The sequence below is a fragment of the Taudactylus pleione genome, unplaced genomic scaffold (genome assembly GCF_031769625.1).
Source record: "Taudactylus pleione unplaced genomic scaffold, aTauple2 ptg000026l, whole genome shotgun sequence".
NCBI classification, from domain to species: Eukaryota; Metazoa; Chordata; class Amphibia; order Anura; family Myobatrachidae; genus Taudactylus; species Taudactylus pleione.
The window spans coordinates 19,856,384-19,877,633 of NW_028284428.1; positions in this window are offsets into that span (position 1 = coordinate 19,856,384).

The following is a 21,250-nucleotide window of genomic DNA, read 5'->3' on the forward strand; positions in this document are numbered from 1 at the left end:
GTATATTGCTTTGATCGTCCAGCACTTTCATCCTACTGATCCCGGAGCTCCATGGGGTCCCATGTAGTGAACCGTGTCATTCCTTTGCAAATGACTCATGTCTCTATCTTCTAAGCAAAAGACTCCTAAGTTCCATCTTGACTGTCAACAACATCAGCAGTGGAGAAGAAGGCCAGCCATTTAACTCTCTGCATCATGGTGGAGACCAAACAGCGGTCAAAGAAAGATTCCGGCTAAAATGGTGTACTTTACCACTGCATTAGGAAGCTATATTACATTGTTTGGCATCATATTTACCTAATGTTATCTGACATAGCATTTTGTCCCTATGTAAAATGTTCATGTATCACTGTTATGAAATGTTATCTGCTGCATTTTAGCTTTATGTTTAACATTGTTATATGTTATACACTTTTTACTGTATGACACAGTATAATGTGCTTATATTACCGTCGTGCATTGTCTATATTATTTCTACATTGCCGCAGTATTGTTTTAATATTGAATTGTTATGTAATAGTTATATGTTGTTCACTGAAACATTTTTGCCTCTGTATATAGCATTGTTACAAATTAAGTTAATACACTGTTATCTTATGCAAAAATAGTGTTCAGTAAAATTATGTATTGTGTTCATACAATGTTGGGTTGGAGTAAAGGGTCCTGATTCCCCGATTAGCTCTAAAATGGCTTAAATTTAAAATGGTGTTTCCTGACTAGCTGAGCCTCAGTCTTTACAGATTGAGGCTTTCCAAAAAAGAGAAACACTGCAAACGCACCAGCTATTATTCCAGCAATTGGGGCAAACCTCACGGAATGTTAATTTTTCTGACAGGTAAGTGCTACTAATGGACGTCATAAAGCAGACACTTCCTGCCAAAATGCTGTATACTGCTTTGATCATCCAGCACTATCATCCTACTGATCCCGAAGCTCCATAGGGTCCACGTAGTGAACCGTGTCATTCCTTTGCAAATGACTCATGTCTCTATCTTCTTAGCAAAAGACTCCAAAGTTCCATCTTGACTATAGACAACATCAGCAGTGGAGAAGAAGGCCAGCCATTTAACTCTCAGCATCATGGTGGAGACCAAACAGCGGTCAAAGAAAGATTCCGGCTAAATTGGTGTACTTTACCGCTGCATTACGACGCTATATTACATTGTTTGGCATTATATTTACCTAATGTTATCTGACATAGCATTTTGTCCCTATGTAAAATGTTGATGTATCACCGATATGAAATGTTATCTGCTGCATTTTAGCTTTATATTTAACATTGTTATATATGTTATACACTTTTTACTGTATGACACAGTATAATGTGCTTATATTACCATCGTGCATTGTCTATATTATTTGTACATTGCCGCAGTATTGTTTTAATATTAAATTGTTATGTAATAGTTATGTTGTTCACTGAAGCATTTTTGCCTCTGTATATAGCATTGTTACATATTAAGTTAATACACTGTTATCTTATGCAAAAATAGTGTTCAGTAAAATTATGTATTGTGTTTATACATTGTTGGGTTGGAGTAAAGGGTCCTGATTCACTGATTGGCTCGAAAATGGTTTAAATTAAAAATGTGTTTCCTGACTAGCTGAGCCTCATTCTTTACAGATTGAGGCTTACCAAATAGAAGAAACATTGCAAATGTACCTGCTATAGATCCAGCGATGGGGCAAACCTCACGGAATGATCCTTCTTCTGGCAGGTAAGTGCTACTAATGGACATCATCAAGCAGACACTTCCTGCCAAAATGCTGTATATTGCTTTGATCCTCCAGCACTTTCATCCTACTGATCTTGGAGCTCCATGGGGTCCCATGTAGTGAACCGTGTCATTCCTTTGCAAATGACTGATGTCTCTATCTTCTTAGCAAAAGACTCCTACGTTCCATCTTGACTGTAGATAACATCAGCAGTGGAGAAGGCCAGCCATTTAACTCTCAGCATCATGGTGGAGACCAAACAGCGGTCAAAGAAAGATTCCGGCTAAATTGGTGTACTTTACCGCTGCATTAGGATGCTATATTACATTGTTTGGCATCATATTTACCTAATGTTATCTGACATAGCATTTTGTCCCTATGTAAAATGTTCATGTATCACTGTTATGAAATGTTATCTGCTGCATTTTAGCTTTATGTTTAACATTGTTATATGTTATACACTTTTTACTGTATGACACAGTATAATGTGCTTATATTACCGTCGTGCATTGTCTATATTATTTCTACATTGCCGCAGTATTGTTTTAATATTGAATTGTTATGTAATAGTTATATGTTGTTCACTGAAGCATTTTTGCCTCTGTATATAGCATTGTTACAAATTAAGTTAATACACTGTTATCTTATGCAAAAATAGTGTTCAGTAAAATTATGTATTGTGTTCTTACATTGTTGGGTTGGAGTAAAGGGTCCTGATTCCCCGATTGGCTCTAAAATGGCTTAAATTTAAAATGGTGTTTCCTGACTAGCTGAGCCTCCATCTTTACAGATTGAGGCTTTCCAAAAAAGAGAAACACTGCAAACGCACCAGCTATATTTCCAGCAATGGGGGCAAACCTCACGGAATGTTAATTTTTCTGACAGGTAAGTGCTACTAATGGACGTCATAAAGCAGACACTTCCTGCCAAAATGCTGTATATTGCTTTGATCATCCAGCACTATCATCCTACTGATCCCGAAGCTCCATAGGGTCCACGTAGTGAACCGTGTCATTCCTTTGCAAATGACTCATGTCTCTATCTTCTTAGCAAAAGACTCCAAAGTTCCATCTTGACTATAGACAACATCAGCAGTGGAGAAGAAGGCCAGCCATTTAACTCTCAGCATCATGGTGGAGACCAAACAGCGGTCAAAGAAAGATTCCGGCTAAATTGGTGTACTTTACCGCTGCATTACGACGCTATATTACATTGTTTGGCATTATATTTACCTAATGTTATCTGACATAGCATTTTGTCCCTATGTAAAATGTTGATGTATCACTGTTATGAAATGTTATCTGCTGCATTTTAGCTTTATATTTAACATTGTTATATATGTTATACACTTTTTTACTGTATGACACAGTATAATGTGCTTATATTACCGTCGTGCATTGTCTATATTATTTGTACATTGCCGCAGTATTGTATTAATATAAAATTGTTATGTAATAGTTATATGCTGTTCACTGAAGCATTTTTGCCTCTGTATATAGCATTGTTACATATTAAGTTAATACACTGTTATCTTATGCAAAAATAGTGTTCAGTAAAATTATGTATTGTGTTTATACATTGTTGGGTTGGAGTAAAGGGTCCTGATTCACTGATTGGCTCGAAAATGGTTTAAATTAAAAATGGTGTTTCCCGACTATCTGAGCCTCAGTCTTTACAGATTGAGGCTTACCAAAAAGAAGAAACAGTGCAAATGTACCTGCTATAGATCCAGCGATGGGGGCAAACCTCACGGAATGATCCTTCTTCTGGCAGGTAAGTGCTACTAATGGACGTCATCAAGCAGACACTTCCTGCCAAAATGCTGTATATTGCTTTGATCGTCCAGCACTTTCATCCTACTGATCCCGGAGCTCCATGGGGTCCCATGTAGTGAACCGTGTCATTCCTTTGCAAATGACTCATGTCTCTATCTTCTAAGCAAAAGACTCCTAAGTTCCATCTTGACTGTCAACAACATCAGCAGTGGAGAAAAAGGCCAGCCATTTAACTCTCTGCATCATGGTGGAGACCAAACAGCGGTCAAAGAAAGATTCCGGCTAAAATGGTGTACTTTACCACTGCATTAGGAAGCTATATTACATTGTTTGGCATCATATTTACCTAATGTTATCTGACATAGCATTTTGTCCCTATGTAAAATGTTCATGTATCACTGTTATGAAATGTTATCTGCTGCATTTTAGCTTTATGTTTAACATTGTTATATGTTATACACTTTTTACTGTATGACACAGTATAATGTGCTTATATTACCGTCGTGCATTGTCTATATTATTTCTACATTGCCGCAGTATTGTTTTAATATTGAATTGTTATGTAATAGTTATATGTTGTTCACTGAAGCATTTTTGCCTCTGTATATAGCATTGTTACAAATTAAGTTAATACACTGTTATCTTATGCAAAAATAGTGTTCAGTAAAATTATGTATTGTGTTCATACATTGTTGGGTTGGAGTAAAGGGTCCTGATTCCCCGACTAGCTCTAAAATGGCTTAAATTTAAAATGGTGTTTCCTGACTAGCTGAGCCTCAGTCTTTACAGATTGAGGCTTTCCAAAAAAGAGAAACACTGCAAACGCACCAGCTATTTTTCCAGCAATTGGGGCAAACCTCACGGAATGTTAATTTTTCTGACAGGTAAGTGCTACTAATGGACGTCATAAAGCAGACACTTCCTGCCAAAATGCTGTATACTGCTTTGATCATCCAGCACTATCATCCTACTGATCCCGAAGCTCCATAGGGTCCACGTAGTGAACCGTGTCATTCCTTTGCAAATGACTCATGTCTCTATCTTCTTAGCAAAAGACTCCAAAGTTCCATCTTGACTATAGACAACATCAGCAGTGGAGAAGAAGGCCAGCCATTTAACTCTCAGCATCATGGTGGAGACCAAACAGCGGTCAAAGAAAGATTCCGGCTAAATTGGTGTACTTTACCGCTGCATTACGACGCTATATTACATTGTTTGGCATTATATTTACCTAATGTTATCTGACATAGCATTTTGTCCCTATGTAAAATGTTGATGTATCACTGTTATGAAATGTTATCTGCTGCATTTTAGCTTTATATTTAACATTGTTATATATGTTATACACTTTTTTACTGTATGACACAGTATAATGTGCTTATATTACCGTCGTGCATTGTCTATATTATTTGTACATTGCCGCAGTATTGTATTAATATAAAATTGTTATGTAATAGTTATATGCTGTTCACTGAAGCATTTTTGCCTCTGTATATAGCATTGTTACATATTAAGTTAATACACTGTTATCTTATGCAAAAATAGTGTTCAGTAAAATTATGTATTGTGTTTATACATTGTTGGGTTGGAGTAAAGGGTCCTGATTCACTGATTGGCTCGAAAATGGTTTAAATTAAAAATGGTGTTTCCCGACTATCTGAGCCTCAGTCTTTACAGATTGAGGCTTACCAAAAAGAAGAAACAGTGCAAATGTACCTGCTATAGATCCAGCGATGGGGGCAAACCTCACGGAATGATCCTTCTTCTGGCAGGTAAGTGCTACTAATGGACGTCATCAAGCAGACACTTCCTGCCAAAATGCTGTATATTGCTTTGATCGTCCAGCACTTTCATCCTACTGATCCCGGAGCTCCATGGGGTCCCATGTAGTGAACCGTGTCATTCCTTTGCAAATGACTCATGTCTCTATCTTCTAAGCAAAAGACTCCTAAGTTCCATCTTGACTGTCGACAACATCAGCAGTGGAGAAGAAGGCCAGCCATTTAACTCTCTGCATCATGGTGGAGACCAAACAGCGGTCAAAGAAAGATTCCGGCTAAAATGGTGTACTTTACCGCTGCATTACGACGCTATATTACATTGTTTGGCATCATATTTACCTAATGTTATCTGACATAGCATTTTGTCCCTATGTAAAATGTTCATGTATCACTGTTATGAAAAGTTATCTGCTGCATTTTAGCTTCATGTTTAACATTGTTATATGTTATACACTTTTTACTGTATGACACAGAATAATGTGCTTATATTACCGTCGTGCATTGTCTATATTATTTCTACATTGCCGCAGTATTGTTTTAATATTGAATTGTTATGTAATAGTTATATGTTGTTCACTGAAGCATTTTTGCCTCTGTATATAGCATTGTTACAAATTAAGTTAATACACTGTTATCTTATGCAAAAATAGTGTTCAGTAAAATTATGTATTGTGTTCATACATTGTTGGGTTGGAGTAAAGGGTCCTGATTCACTGATTAGCTCTAAAATGGCTTAAATTTAAAATGGTGTTTCCTGACTAGCTGAGCCTCAGTCTTTACAGATTGAGGCTTTCCAAAAAAGAGAAACACTGCAAACGCACCTGCTATTTTTCCAGCAATTGGGGCAAACCTCACGGAATGTTAATTTTTCTGACAGGTAAGTGCTACTAATGGACGTCATAAAGCAGACACTTCCTGCCAAAATGCTGTATACTGCTTTGATCATCCAGCACTATCATCCTACTGATCCCGAAGCTCCATAGGGTCCACGTAGTGAACCGTGTCATTCCTTTGCAAATGACTCATGTCTCTATCTTCTTAGCAAAAGACTCCAAAGTTCCATCTTGACTATAGACAACATCAGCAGTGGAGAAGAAGGCCAGCCATTTAACTCTCAGCATCTTGGTGGAGACCAAACAGCGGTCAAAGAAAGATTCCGGCTAAATTGGTGTACTTTACCGCTGCATTACGACGCTATATTACATTGTTTGGCATTATATTTACCTAATGTTATCTGACATAGCATTTTGTCCCTATGTAAAATGTTGATGTATCACTGTTATGAAATGTTATCTGCTGCATTTTAGCTTTATATTTAACATTGTTATATATGTTATACACTTTTTTACTGTATGACACAGTATAATGTGCTTATATTACCATCGTGCATTGTCTATATTATTTGTACATTGCCGCAGTATTGTATTAATATGAAATTGTTATGTAATAGTTATATGCTGTTCACTGAAGCATTTTTGCCTCTGTATATAGCATTGTTACATATTAAGTTAATACACTGTTATCTTATGCAAAAATAGTGTTCAGTAAAATTATGTATTGTGTTTATACATTGTTGGGTTGGAGTAAAGGGTCCTGATTCACTGATTGGCTCGAAAATGGTTTAAATTAAAAATGGTGTTTCCCGACTATCTGAGCCTCAGTCTTTACAGATTGAGGCTTACCAAAAAGAAGAAACAGTGCAAATGTACCTGCTATAGATCCAGCGATGGGGGCAAACCTCACGGAATGATCCTTCTTCTGGCAGGTAAGTGCTACTAATGGATGTCATCAAGCAGACACTTCCTGCCAAAATGCTGTATATTGCTTTGATCGTCCAGCACTTTCATCCTACTGATCCCGGAGCTCCATGGGGTCCCATGTAGTGAACCGTGTCATTCCTTTGCAAATGACTCATGTCTCTATCTTCTAAGCAAAAGACTCCTAAGTTCCATCTTGACTGTCGACAACATCAGCAGTGGAGAAGAAGGCCAGCCATTTAACTCTCTGCATCATGGTGGAGACCAAACAGCGGTCAAAGAAAGATTCCGGCTAAAATGGTGTACTTTACCGCTGCATTACGACGCTATATTACATTGTTTGGCATCATATTTACCTAATGTTATCTGACATAGCATTTTGTCCCTATGTAAAATGTTCATGTATCACTGTTATGAAATGTTATCTGCTGCATTTTAGCTTCATGTTTAACATTGTTATATGTTATACACTTTTTACTGTATGACACAGTATAATGTGCTTATATTACCGTCGTGCATTGTCTATATTATTTCTACATTGCCGCAGTATTGTTTTAATATTGAATTGTTATGTAATAGTTATATGTTGTTCACTGAAGCATTTTTGCCTCTGTATATAGCATTGTTACAAATTAAGTTAATACACTGTTATCTTATGCAAAAATAGTGTTCAGTAAAATTATGTATTGTGTTCATACATTGTTGGGTTGGAGTAAAGGGTCCTGATTCCCCGATTGGCTCTAAAATGGCTTAAATTTAAAATGGTGTTTCCTGACTAGCTGAGCCTCCATCTTTACAGATTGAGGCTTTCCAAAAAAGAGAAACACTGCAAACGCACCAGCTATATTTCCAGCAATGGGGGCAAACCTCACGGAATGTTAATTTTTCTGACAGGTAAGTGCTACTAATGGACGTCATAAAGCAGACACTTCCTGCCAAAATGCTGTATATTGCTTTGATCATCCAGCACTATCATCCTACTGATCCCGAAGCTCCATAGGGTCCACGTAGTGAACCGTGTCATTCCTTTGCAAATGACTCATGTCTCTATCTTCTTAGCAAAAGACTCCAAAGTTCCATCTTGACTATAGACAACATCAGCAGTGGAGAAGAAGGCCAGCCATTTAACTCTCAGCATCATGGTGGAGACCAAACAGCGGTCAAAGAAAGATTCCGGCTAAATTGGTGTACTTTACCGCTGCATTACGACGCTATATTACATTGTTTGGCATTATATTTACCTAATGTTATCTGACATAGCATTTTGTCCCTATGTAAAATGTTGATGTATCACTGTTATGAAATGTTATCTGCTGCATTTTAGCTTTATATTTAACATTGTTATATATGTTATACACTTTTTTACTGTATGACACAGTATAATGTGCTTATATTACCGTCGTGCATTGTCTATATTATTTGTACATTGCCGCAGTATTGTATTAATATAAAATTGTTATGTAATAGTTATATGCTGTTCACTGAAGCATTTTTGCCTCTGTATATAGCATTGTTACATATTAAGTTAATACACTGTTATCTTATGCAAAAATAGTGTTCAGTAAAATTATGTATTGTGTTTATACATTGTTGGGTTGGAGTAAAGGGTCCTGATTCACTGATTGGCTCGAAAATGGTTTAAATTAAAAATGGTGTTTCCCGACTATCTGAGCCTCAGTCTTTACAGATTGAGGCTTACCAAAAAGAAGAAACAGTGCAAATGTACCTGCTATAGATCCAGCGATGGGGTCAAACCTCACGGAATGATCCTTCTTCTGGCAGGTAAGTGCTACTAATGGACGTCATCAAGCAGACACTTCCTGCCAAAATGCTGTATATTGCTTTGATCGTCCAGCACTTTCATCCTACTGATCCCGGAGCTCCATGGGGTCCCATGTAGTGAACCGTGTCATTCCTTTGCAAATGACTCATGTCTCTATCTTCTAAGCAAAAGACTCCTAAGTTCCATCTTGACTGTCAACAACATCAGCAGTGGAGAAGAAGGCCAGCCATTTAACTCTCTGCATCATGGTGGAGACCAAACAGCGGTCAAAGAAAGATTCCGGCTAAAATGGTGTACTTTACCACTGCATTAGGAAGCTATATTACATTGTTTGGCATCATATTTACCTAATGTTATCTGACATAGCATTTTGTCCCTATGTAAAATGTTCATGTATCACTGTTATGAAATGTTATCTGCTGCATTTTAGCTTTATGTTTAACATTGTTATATGTTATACACTTTTTACTGTATGACACAGTATAATGTGCTTATATTACCGTCGTGCATTGTCTATATTATTTCTACATTGCCGCAGTATTGTTTTAATATTGAATTGTTATGTAATAGTTATATGTTGTTCACTGAAGCATTTTTGCCTCTGTATATAGCATTGTTACAAATTAAGTTAATACACTGTTATCTTATGCAAAAATAGTGTTCAGTAAAATTATGTATTGTGTTCATACATTGTTGGGTTGGAGTAAAGGGTCCTGATTCCCCGATTAGCTCTAAAATGGCTTAAATTTAAAATGGTGTTTCCTGACTAGCTGAGCCTCAGTCTTTACAGATTGAGGCTTTCCAAAAAAGAGAAACACTGCAAACGCACCAGCTATTTTTCCAGCAATTGGGGCAAACCTCACGGAATGTTAATTTTTCTGACAGGTAAGTGCTACTAATGGACGTCATAAAGCAGACACTTCCTGCCAAAATGCTGTATACTGCTTTGATCATCCAGCACTATCATCCTACTGATCCCGAAGCTCCATAGGGTCCACGTAGTGAACCGTGTCATTCCTTTGCAAATGACTCATGTCTCTATCTTCTTAGCAAAAGACTCCAAAGTTCCATCTTGACTATAGACAACATCAGCAGTGGAGAAGAAGGCCAGCCATTTAACTCTCAGCATCATGGTGGAGACCAAACAGCGGTCAAAGAAAGATTCCGGCTAAATTGGTGTACTTTACCGCTGCATTACGACGCTATATTACATTGTTTTGCATTATATTTACCTAATGTTATCTGACATAGCATTTTGTCCCTATGTAAAATGTTGATGTATCACTGTTATGAAATGTTATCTGCTGCATTTTAGCTTTATATTTAACATTGTTATATATGTTATACACTTTTTTACTGTATGACACAGTATAATGTGCTTATATTACCGTCGTGCATTGTCTATATTATTTGTACATTGCCGCAGTATTGTATTAATATAAAATTGTTATGTAATAGTTATATGCTGTTCACTGAAGCATTTTTGCCTCTGTATATAGCATTGTTACATATTAAGTTAATACACTGTTATCTTATGCAAAAATAGTGTTCAGTAAAATTATGTATTGTGTTTATACATTGTTGGGTTGGAGTAAAGGGTCCTGATTCACTGATTGGCTCGAAAATGGTTTAAATTAAAAATGGTGTTTCCCGACTATCTGAGCCTCAGTCTTTACAGATTGAGGCTTACCAAAAAGAAGAAACAGTGCAAATGTACCTGCTATAGATCCAGCGATGGGGTCAAACCTCACGGAATGATCCTTCTTCTGGCAGGTAAGTGCTACTAATGGACGTCATCAAGCAGACACTTCCTGCCAAAATGCTGTATATTGCTTTGATCGTCCAGCACTTTCATCCTACTGATCCCGGAGCTCCATGGGGTCCCATGTAGTGAACCGTGTCATTCCTTTGCAAATGACTCATGTCTCTATCTTCTAAGCAAAAGACTCCTAAGTTCCATCTTGACTGTCAACAACATCAGCAGTGGAGAAGAAGGCCAGCCATTTAACTCTCTGCATCATGGTGGAGACCAAACAGCGGTCAAAGAAAGATTCCGGCTAAAATGGTGTACTTTACCACTGCATTAGGAAGCTATATTACATTGTTTGGCATCATATTTACCTAATGTTATCTGACATAGCATTTTGTCCCTATGTAAAATGTTCATGTATCACTGTTATGAAATGTTATCTGCTGCATTTTAGCTTTATGTTTAACATTGTTATATGTTATACACTTTTTACTGTATGACACAGTATAATGTGCTTATATTACCGTCGTGCATTGTCTATATTATTTCTACATTGCCGCAGTATTGTTTTAATATTGAATTGTTATGTAATAGTTATATGTTGTTCACTGAAGCATTTTTGCCTCTGTATATAGCATTGTTACAAATTAAGTTAATACACTGTTATCTTATGCAAAAATAGTGTTCAGTAAAATTATGTATTGTGTTCATACATTGTTGGGTTGGAGTAAAGGGTCCTGATTCCCCGATTAGCTCTAAAATGGCTTAAATTTAAAATGGTGTTTCCTGACTAGCTGAGCCTCAGTCTTTACAGATTGAGGCTTTCCAAAAAAGAGAAACACTGCAAACGCACCAGCTATTTTTCCAGCAATTGGGGCAAACCTCACGGAATGTTAATTTTTCTGACAGGTAAGTGCTACTAATGGACGTCATAAAGCAGACACTTCCTGCCAAAATGCTGTATACTGCTTTGATCATCCAGCACTATCATCCTACTGATCCCGAAGCTCCATAGGGTCCACGTAGTGAACCGTGTCATTCCTTTGCAAATGACTCATGTCTCTATCTTCTTAGCAAAAGACTCCAAAGTTCCATCTTGACTATAGACAACATCAGCAGTGGAGAAGAAGGCCAGCCATTTAACTCTCAGCATCATGGTGGAGACCAAACAGCGGTCAAAGAAAGATTCCGGCTAAATTGGTGTACTTTACCGCTGCATTACGACGCTATATTACATTGTTTGGCATTATATTTACCTAATGTTATCTGACATAGCATTTTGTCCCTATGTAAAATGTTGATGTATCACTGTTATGAAATGTTATCTGCTGCATTTTAGCTTTATATTTAACATTGTTATATATGTTATACACTTTTTTACTGTATGACACAGTATAATGTGCTTATATTACCGTCGTGCATTGTCTATATTATTTGTACATTGCCGCAGTATTGTATTAATATAAAATTGTTATGTAATAGTTATATGCTGTTCACTGAAGCATTTTTGCCTCTGTATATAGCATTGTTACATATTAAGTTAATACACTGTTATCTTATGCAAAAATAGTGTTCAGTAAAATTATGTATTGTGTTTATACATTGTTGGGTTGGAGTAAAGGGTCCTGATTCACTGATTGGCTCGAAAATGGTTTAAATTAAAAATGGTGTTTCCCGACTATCTGAGCCTCAGTCTTTACAGATTGAGGCTTACCAAAAAGAAGAAACAGTGCAAATGTACCTGCTATAGATCCAGCGATGGGGGCAAACCTCACGGAATGATCCTTCTTCTGGCAGGTAAGTGCTACTAATGGACGTCATCAAGCAGACACTTCCTGCCAAAATGCTGTATATTGCTTTGATCGTCCAGCACTTTCATCCTACTGATCCCGGAGCTCCATGGGGTCCCATGTAGTGAACCGTGTCATTCCTTTGCAAATGACTCATGTCTCTATCTTCTAAGCAAAAGACTCCTAAGTTCCATCTTGACTGTCGACAACATCAGCAGTGGAGAAGAAGGCCAGCCATTTAACTCTCTGCATCATGGTGGAGACCAAACAGCGGTCAAAGAAAGATTCCGGCTAAAATGGTGTACTTTACCGCTGCATTACGACGCTATATTACATTGTTTGGCATTATATTTACCTAATGTTATCTGACATAGCATTTTGTCCCTATGTAAAATGTTGATGTATCACCGATATGAAATGTTATCTGCTGCATTTTAGCTTTATATTTAACATTGTTATATATGTTATACACTTTTTTACTGTATGACACAGTATAATGTGCTTATATTACCGTCGTGCATTGTCTATATTATTTGTACATTGCCGCAGTATTGTATTAATATTAAATTGTTATGCAATAGTTATATGTTGTTCACTGAAGCATTTTTGCCTCTGTATATAGCATTGTTACATATTAAGTTAATACACTGTTATCTTATGCAAAAATAGTGTTCAGTAAACTTATGTATTGTGTTTATACATTGTTGGGTTGGAGTAAAGGGTCCTGATTCACTGATTGGCTCGAAAATGGTTTAAATTAAAAATGTGTTTCCTGACTAGCTGAGCCTCATTCTTTACAGATTGAGGCTTACCAAATAGAAGAAACATTGCAAATGTACCTGCTATAGATCCAGCGATGGGGCAAACCTCACGGAATGATCCTTCTTCTGGCAGGTAAGTGCTACTAATGGACATCATCAAGCAGACACTTCCTGCCAAAATGCTGTAAATTGCTTTGATCCTCCAGCACTTTCATCCTACTGATCTTGGAGCTCCATGGGGTCCCATGTAGTGAACCGTGTCATTCCTTTGCAAATGACTGATGTCTCTATCTTCTTAGCAAAAGACTCCTAAGTTCCATCTTAACTGTAGACAACATCAGCAGTGGAGAAGGCCAGCCATTTAACTCTCAGCATCATGGTGGAGACCAAACAGCGGTCAAAGAAAGATTCCGGCTAAATTGGTGTACTTTACCGCTGCATTACGATGCTATATTACATTGTTTGGCATCATATTTACCTAATGTTATCTGACATAGCATTTTGTCCCTATGTAAAATGTTCATGTATCACTGTTATGAAATGTTATCTGCTGCATTTTAGCTTTATGTTTAACATTGTTATATGTTATACACTTTTTACTGTATGACACAGTATAATGTGCTTATATTACAGTCGTGCATTGTCTATATTATTTCTACATTGCCGCAGTATTGTTTTAATATTGAATTGTTATGTAATAGTTATATGTTGTTCACTGAAGCATTTTTGCCTCTGTATATAGCATTGTTACAAATTAAGTTAATACACTGTTATCTTATGCAAAAATAGTGTTCAGTAAAATTATGTATTGTGTTCATACATTGTTGGGTTGGAGTAAAGGGTCCTGATTCCCAGATTGGCTCTAAAATAGCTTAAATTTAAAATGGTGTTTCCTGACTAGCTGAGCCTCCATCTTTACAGATTGAGGCTTTCCAAAAAAGAGAAACACTGCAAACGCACCTGCTATATTTCCAGCGATGGGGGCAAACCTCACGGAATGTTCATTTTTCTGACAGGTAAGTGCAACTAATGGACGTCATAAAGCAGACACTTCCTGCCAAAATGCTGTATATTGCTTTGATCATCCAGCACTATCATCCTACTAATCCCGAAGCTCCATAGGGTCCACGTAGTGAACCGTGTCATTCCTTTGCAAATGACTCATGTCTCTATCTTCTTAGCAAAAGACTCCAAAGTTCCATCTTGACTATAGACAACATCAGCAGTGGAGAAGAAGGCCAGCCATTTAACTCTCAGCATCTTGGTGGAGACCAAACAGCGGTCAAAGAAAGATTCCGGCTAAATTGGTGTACTTTACCGCTGCATTACGACGCTATATTACATTGTTTGGCATTATATTTACCTAATGTTATCTGACATAGCATTTTGTCCCTATGTAAAATGTTGATGTATCACTGTTATGAAATGTTATCTGCTGCATTTTAGCTTTATATTTAACATTGTTATATATGTTATACACTTTTTTACTGTATGACACAGTATAATGTGCTTATATTACCGTCGTGCATTGTCTATATTATTTGTACATTGCCGCAGTATTGTATTAATATAAAATTGTTATGTAATAGTTATATGCTGTTCACTGAAGCATTTTTGCCTCTGTATATAGCATTGTTACATATTAAGTTAATACACTGTTATCTTATGCAAAAATAATGTTCAGTAAAATTATGTATTGTGTTTATACATTGTTGGGTTGGAGTAAAGGGTCCTGATTCACTGATTGGCTCGAAAATGGTTTAAATTAAAAATGGTGTTTCCCGACTATCTGAGCCTCAGTCTTTACAGATTGAGGCTTACCAAAAAGAAGAAACAGTGCAAATGTACCTGCTATAGATCCAGCGATGGGGGCAAACCTCACGGAATGATCCTTCTTCTGGCAGGTAAGTGCTACTAATGGACGTCATCAAGCAGACACTTCCTGCCAAAATGCTGTATATTGCTTTGATCGTCCAGCACTTTCATCCTACTGATCCCGGAGCTCCATGGGGTCCCATGTAGTGAACCGTGTCATTCCTTTGCAAATGACTCATGTCTCTATCTTCTAAGCAAAAGACTCCTAAGTTCCATCTTGACTGTCGACAACATCAGCAGTGGAGAAGAAGGCCAGCCATTTAACTCTCTGCATCATGGTGGAGACCAAACAGCGGTCAAAGAAAGATTCCGGCTAAAATGGTGTACTTTACCGCTGCATTACGACGCTATATTACATTGTTTGGCATCATATTTACCTAATGTTATCTGACATAGCATTTTGTCCCTATGTAAAATGTTCATGTATCACTGTTATGAAATGTTATCTGCTGCATTTTAGCTTCATGTTTAACATTGTTATATGTTATACACTTTTTACTGTATGACACAGTATAATGTGCTTATATTACCGTCGTGCATTGTCTATATTATTTCTACATTGCCGCAGTATTGTTTTAATATTGAATTGTTATGTAATAGTTATATGTTGTTCACTGAAGCATTTTTGCCTCTGTATATAGCATTGTTACAAATTAAGTTAATACACTGTTATCTTATGCAAAAATAGTGTTCAGTAAAATTATGTATTGTGTTCATACATTGTTGGGTTGGAGTAAAGGGTCCTGATTCCCCGATTGGCTCTAAAATGGCTTAAATTTAAAATGGTGTTTCCTGACTAGCTGAGCCTCCATCTTTACAGATTGAGGCTTTCCAAAAAAGAGAAACACTGCAAACGCACCAGCTATATTTCCAGCAATGGGGGCAAACCTCACGGAATGTTAATTTTTCTGACAGGTAAGTGCTACTAATGGACGTCATAAAGCAGACACTTCCTGCCAAAATGCTGTATATTGCTTTGATCATCCAGCACTATCATCCTACTGATCCCGAAGCTCCATAGGGTCCACGTAGTGAACCGTGTCATTCCTTTGCAAATGACTCATGTCTCTATCTTCTTAGCAAAAGACTCCAAAGTTCCGTCTTGACTATAGACAACATCAGCAGTGGAGAAGAAGGCCAGCCATTTAACTCTCAGCATCATGGTGGAGACCAAACAGCGGTCAAAGAAAGATTCCGGCTAAATTGGTGTACTTTACCGCTGCATTACGACGCTATATTACATTGTTTGGCATTATATTTACCTAATGTTATCTGACATAGCATTTTGTCCCTATGTAAAATGTTGATGTATCACTGTTATGAAATGTTATCTGCTGCATTTTAGCTTTATATTTAACATTGTTATATATGTTATACACTTTTTTACTGTATGACACAGTATAATGTGCTTATATTACCGTCGTGCATTGTCTATATTATTTGTACATTGCCGCAGTATTGTATTAATATAAAATTGTTATGTAATAGTTATATGCTGTTCACTGAAGCATTTTTGCCTCTGTATATAGCATTGTTACATATTAAGTTAATACACTGTTATCTTATGCAAAAATAGTGTTCAGTAAAATTATGTATTGTGTTTATACATTGTTGGGTTGGAGTAAAGGGTCCTGATTCACTGATTGGCTCGAAAATGGTTTAAATTAAAAATGGTGTTTCCCGACTATCTGAGCCTCAGTCTTTACAGATTGAGGCTTACCAAAAAGAAGAAACAGTGCAAATGTACCTGCTATAGATCCAGCGATGGGGTCAAACCTCACGGAATGATCCTTCTTCTGGCAGGTAAGTGCTACTAATGGACGTCATCAAGCAGACACTTCCTGCCAAAATGCTGTATATTGCTTTGATCGTCCAGCACTTTCATCCTACTGATCCCGGAGCTCCATGGGGTCCCATGTAGTGAACCGTGTCATTCCTTTGCAAATGACTCATATCTCTATCTTCTAAGCAAAAGACTCCTAAGTTCCATCTTGACTGTCAACAACATCAGCAGTGGAGAAGAAGGCCAGCCATTTAACTCTCTGCATCATGGTGGAGACCAAACAGCGGTCAAAGAAAGATTCCGGCTAAAATGGTGTACTTTACCACTGCATTAGGAAGCTATATTACATTGTTTGGCATCATATTTACCTAATGTTATCTGACATAGCATTTTGTCCCTATGTAAAATGTTCATGTATCACTGTTATGAAATGTTATCTGCTGCATTTTAGCTTTATGTTTAACATTGTTATATGTTATACACTTTTTACTGTATGACACAGTATAATGTGCTTATATTACCGTCGTGCATTGTCTATATTATTTCTACATTGCCGCAGTATTGTTTTAATATTGAATTGTTATGTAATAGTTATATGTTGTTCACTGAAGCATTTTTGCCTCTGTATATAGCATTGTTACAAATTAAGTTAATACACTGTTATCTTATGCAAAAATAGTGTTCAGTAAAATTATGTATTGTGTTCATACATTGTTGGGTTGGAGTAAAGGGTCCTGATTCCCCGATTAGCTCTAAAATGGCTTAAATTTAAAATGGTGTTTCCTGACTAGCTGAGCCTCAGTCTTTACAGATTGAGGCTTTCCAAAAAAGAGAAACACTGCAAACGCACCAGCTATTTTTCCAGCAATTGGGGCAAACCTCACGGAATGTTAATTTTTCTGACAGGTAAGTGCTACTAATGGACGTCATAAAGCAGACACTTCCTGCCAAAATGCTGTATACTGCTTTGATCATCCAGCACTATCATCCTACTGATCCCGAAGCTCCATAGGGTCCACGTAGTGAACCGTGTCATTCCTTTGCAAATGACTCATGTCTCTATCTTCTTAGCAAAAGACTCCAAAGTTCCATCTTGACTATAGACAACATCAGCAGTGGAGAAGAAGGCCAGCCATTTAACTCTCAGCATCATGGTGGAGACCAAACAGCGGTCAAAGAAAGATTCCGGCTAAATTGGTGTAGTTTACCGCTGCATTACGACGCTATATTACATTGTTTGGCATTATATTTACCTAATGTTATCTGACATAGCATTTTGTCCCTATGTAAAATGTTGATGTATCACTGTTATGAAATGTTATCTGCTGCATTTTAGCTTTATATTTAACATTGTTATATATGTTATACACTTTTTTACTGTATGACACAGTATAATGTGCTTATATTACCGTCGTGCATTGTCTATATTATTTGTACATTGCCGCAGTATTGTATTAATATAAAATTGTTATGTAATAGTTATATGCTGTTCACTGAAGCATTTTTGCCTCTGTATATAGCATTGTTACATATTAAGTTAATACACTGTTATCTTATGCAAAAATAGTGTTCAGTAAAATTATGTATTGTGTTTATACATTGTTGGGTTGGAGTAAAGGGTCCTGATTCACTGATTGGCTCGAAAATGGTTTAAATTAAAAATGGTGTTTCCCGACTATCTGAGCCTCAGTCTTTACAGATTGAGGCTTACCAAAAAGAAGAAACAGTGCAAATGTACCTGCTATAGATCCAGCGATGGGGGCAAACCTCACGGAATGATCCTTCTTCTGGCAGGTAAGTGCTACTAATGGACGTCATCAAGCAGACACTTCCTGCCAAAATGCTGTATATTGCTTTGATCGTCCAGCACTTTCATCCTACTGATCCCGGAGCTCCATGGGGTCCCATGTAGTGAACCGTGTCATTCCTTTGCAAATGACTCATGTCTCTATCTTCTAAGCAAAAGACTCCTAAGTTCCATCTTGACTGTCGACAACATCAGCAGTGGAGAAGAAGGCCAGCCATTTAAATCTCTGCATCATGGTGGAGACCAAACAGCGGTCAAAGAAAGATTCCGGCTAAAATGGTGTACTTTACCGCTGCATTACGACGCTATATTACATTGTTTGGCATCATATTTACCTAATGTTATCTGACATAGCATTTTGTCCCTATGTAAAATGTTCATGTATCACTGTTATGAAATGTTATCTGCTGCATTTTAGCTTCATGTTTAACATTGTTATATGTTATACACTTTTTACTGTATGACACAGTATAATGTGCTTATATTACCGTCGTGCATTGTCTATATTATTTCTACATTGCCGCAGTATTGTTTTAATATTGAATTGTTATGTAATAGTTATATGTTGTTCACTGAAGCATTTTTGCCTCTGTATATAGCATTGTTACAAATTAAGTTAATACACTGTTATCTTATGCAAAAATAGTGTTCAGTAAAATTATGTATTGTGTTCATACATTGTTGGGTTGGAGTAAAGGGTCCTGATTCCCCGATTGGCTCTAAAATGGCTTAAATTTAAAATGGTGTTTCCTGACTAGCTGAGCCTCCATCTTTACAGATTGAGGCTTTCCAAAAAAGAGAAACACTGCAAACGCACCAGCTATATTTCCAGCAATGGGGGCAAACCTCACGGAATGTTAATTTTTCTGACAGGAAAGTGCTACTAATGGACGTCATAAAGCAGACACTTCCTGCCAAAATGCTGTATATTGCTTTGATCATCCAGCACTATCATCCTACTGATCCCGAAGCTCCATAGGGTCCACGTAGTGAACCGTGTCATTCCTTTGCAAATGACTCATGTCTCTATCTTCTTAGCAAAAGACTCCAAAGTTCCATCTTGACTATAGACAACATCAGCAGTGGAGAAGAAGGCCAGCCATTTAACTCTCAGCATCATGGTGGAGACCAAACAGCGGTCAAAGAAAGATTCCGGCTAAATTGGTGTACTTTACCGCTGCATTACGACGCTATATTACATTGTTTGGCATTATATTTACCTAATGTTATCTGACATAGCATTTTGTCCCTATGTAAAATGTTCATGTATCACTGTTATGAAATGTTATCTGCTGCATTTTAGCTTTATATTTAACATTGTTATATATGTTATACACTTTTTTACTGTATGACACAGTATAATGTGCTTATATTACCGTCGTGCATTGTCTATATTATTTGTACATTGCCGCAGTATTGTATTAATATAAAATTGTTATGTAATAGTTATATGCTGTTCACTGAAGCATTTTTGCCTCTGTATATAGCATTGTTACATATTAAGTTAATACACTGTTATCTTATGCAAAAATAGTGTTCAGTAAAATTATGTATTGTGTTTATACATTGTTGGGTTGGAGTAAAGGGTCCTGATTCACTGATTGGCTCGAAAATGGTTTAAATTAAAAATGGTGTTTCCCGACTATCTGAGCCTCAGTCTTTACAGATTGAGGCTTACCAAAAAGAAGAAACAGTGCAAATGTACCTGCTATAGATCCAGCGATGGGGTCAAACCTCACGGAATGATCCTTCTTCTGGCAGGTAAGTGCTACTAATGGACGTCATCAAGCAGACACTTCCTGCCAAAATGCTGTATATTGCTTTGATCGTCCAGCACTTTCATCCTACTGATCCCGGAGCTCCATGGGGTCCCATGTAGTGAACCGTGTCATTCCTTTGCAAATGACTCATATCTCTATCTTCTAAGCAAAAGACTCCTAAGTTCCATCTTGACTGTCAACAACATCAGCAGTGGAGAAGAAGGCCAGCCATTTAACTCTCTGCATCATGGTGGAGACCAAACAGCGGTCAAAGAAAGATTCCGGCTAAAATGGTGTACTTTACCACTGCATTAGGAAGCTATATTACATTGTTTGGCATCATATTTACCTAATGTTATCTGACATAGCATTTTGTCCCTATGTAAAATGTTCATGTATCACTGTTATGAAATGTTATCTGCTGCATTTTAGCTTTATGTTTAACATTGTTATATGTTATACACTTTTTACTGTATGACACAGTATAATGTGCTTATATTACCATCGTGCATTGTCTATATTATTTCTACATTGCCGCAGTATTGTTTTAATATTGAATTGTTATGTAATAGTTATATGTTGTTCACTGAAGCATTTTTGCCTCTGTATATAGCATTGTTACAAATTAAGTTAATACACTGTTATCTTATGCAAAAATAGTGTTCAGTAAAATTATGTATTGTGTTCATACATTGTTGGGTTGGAGTAAAGGGTCCTGATTCCCCGATTAGCTCTAAAATGGCTTAAATTTAAAATGGTGTTTCCTGACTAGCTGAGCCTCAGTCTTTACAGATTGAGGCTTTCCAAAAAAGAGAAACACTGCAAACGCACCACCTATTTTTCCAGCAATTGGGGCAAACCTCACGGAATGTTAATTTTTCTGACAGGTAAGTGCTACTAATGGACGTCATA